The sequence below is a fragment of the Propithecus coquereli genome, unplaced genomic scaffold (genome assembly GCF_000956105.1).
Source record: "Propithecus coquereli isolate 6110/MARCELLA unplaced genomic scaffold, Pcoq_1.0 Scaffold246, whole genome shotgun sequence".
NCBI lineage: Eukaryota > Metazoa > Chordata > Mammalia > Primates > Indriidae > Propithecus > Propithecus coquereli.
Window position 1 is genome coordinate 727,075 of NW_012148019.1, and position 2,108 is coordinate 729,182.

General features: G+C 32.1%; 1 protein-coding gene across 1 annotated transcript in view; it reads left to right on the forward strand.

Moving 5' to 3' along the window:
- Positions 1–2,108, forward strand: part of RASAL2 (RAS protein activator like 2) — a 455,850-nt gene that overhangs the window by 48,316 nt on the left and 405,426 nt on the right. The gene's annotated exons all lie outside the window — the stretch shown is intronic.

Sequence of the window (2,108 nt, forward strand, 5' to 3'; positions counted from 1 at the left end):
AAAAAACAAACAAATCATTAACTTGCCATTCTAGATCTATGTGTATTTACGTGGAAAGATTCCCAAGACATTTTAAGAGACTAAAGCAAATTGCAGAATAATTTATAGAGTATGTTAACATTTATGTAAACAAATTTATCTGAAGCAAATATGTTCTACACATACACCAGTGTATACAAATGTATAGAAAAAGATGTATACTAGATTGGCAAGTGTTAACCCTGTGATGCAAGAGGGATTGGGAAATATAAATAGGGGTTGTGAAAGTATAATTTTGCTTTTTCTTTCTTGTTTGATTTTTTTGAAAAGTATAGTACATTCATGTATTACTTATGTAATTAAAAGTAAATTTTCAAAAGAGAAGGGAAAACCTGAAATGAGGCAGTCAGGCTTCCAAAGCGAAAACAAAACACCTATCACTGAACCCCTGATGAAATGAAGGAAATGAAGTTTCCTTCATCGGTGGTATCATGTCATAGGTGTTATATCACAGGTGGTGTTATGGTACCATTGTTACCTACTACCAAGAATTTCTTTTCACTGTCTTCTTACTCTCGTCACTGTTGGATGTCTCAAGAGTTGTCTATGTGTGCAGCTTCTGTTTCCTCATCTCCCATTTACTGACTTCAGTCTGATTAATGCTCTAAAATGCTCTTGCCAGACTTGATATGAACTCTTCCATGTTGCTATATCCAGTGGACACTTTTCTCTCCTCCTCCTACTTATCTTCTCAACACAGATAGATCCTGTTAACCACTGCCTTTCCTCTCTTGGCTTCTCTGACACCAGTCTTGTATTTTACTACTGCTCCTTTGGCTACTCTTGATTTTTAAGATACTTTGTGGGCCAAGAAAACATGTCTGTGGTATGAATTCAACCATATATTGCAATTTTGCTGATTTGCAATTTCCCCTTTTTAAAAAATCATATTATTCTGTTTCATTCTCAGCTTCTCCAATTCTGTGTTGATTTTTTAAAATACCTTTTGTTACCTTTTCTCCTAAAGTTGAAAGCTTTATGAAAGTAGAATTTCTGTTTATTGTCTACCACTATGTGTCGCCACTGTGCTTGGCCCATTTAGGTAATCTGTAAATATTTGAGAATCAGTGAATGAATTAGTTCTTGCTTATTTGACTTTTTTAGGTTGTTTAAAGATTTTGCCTTCTCTTTTTGGGAATGGGAAAAAGGAATAGGAGAGGAAATATTAAATAACCAGTGAGCCATAATCGATTATAAATGGCTGTGTAATGTGACTGTTGGAATAATGCACTTAATGGTTACCAGTTTGAAGAATAAGATAATCACCATTGAATTTTGAGAAGAAATGTGCTTTAAACTTTTTCTAAAATAGACTGAGCTATTCTAGTAGATCTGCTCATATATTTATACATGGCAACTATACACATATATTCTAGATGACCAGAAAAATGTAGTACCTCTTCAGAGCTGTCAGTGAAAGTAGTAGCATATTCATGCAATAGGCATTGGGTTGGAACTGTCATTATCTAGAATCTTTTTATTATTATTACCTGATGTAGTAAGCTGAATCATTAAAAATAAGTTTTACGTTTTGGGCCGTTGATTTTGAAGTGGGACATAAATGAATATTTGCTATTGTTTTTCACATCAAAATTACTAAAAAAAACTCTGTTGAAAGTTATAGCAAATATCAAGGAAAGATATTTTCCAGAATTAATTTTCTACAAATGGAGAGTAAATTTTTCTGCAATACTTGAGTTTAGAAACATAGCAAATGAGAAGTTCATTGTTTATTTAAAAAACAAGAATTTGCCTTATTTTGGAGGGTAAACCTTTCAAAAATATACCAGAAAATGAAAAAATGTAGAAAAGAAAGTTTTTGTTTTCAGCCCAAACAATCACTTTTTATAGTAACTTACTTTCCAGTATTTTTAAAAAATAAGGACTCTTTAATAAGGAAAGAGAATAGTTCTGTTAAAGTTAATTTTGATAGATATTTATCTAGATATTCTCTTTTTCCCATTGCCATAAAAGCTGGGTGGTAGAGTTGTTTGAAAAGGCTTTCCTTTGTTCTCTAACTCTCAGCAGGATTATGTTAGGGTACAAATTATGATTTTTTTTTTTTTTTT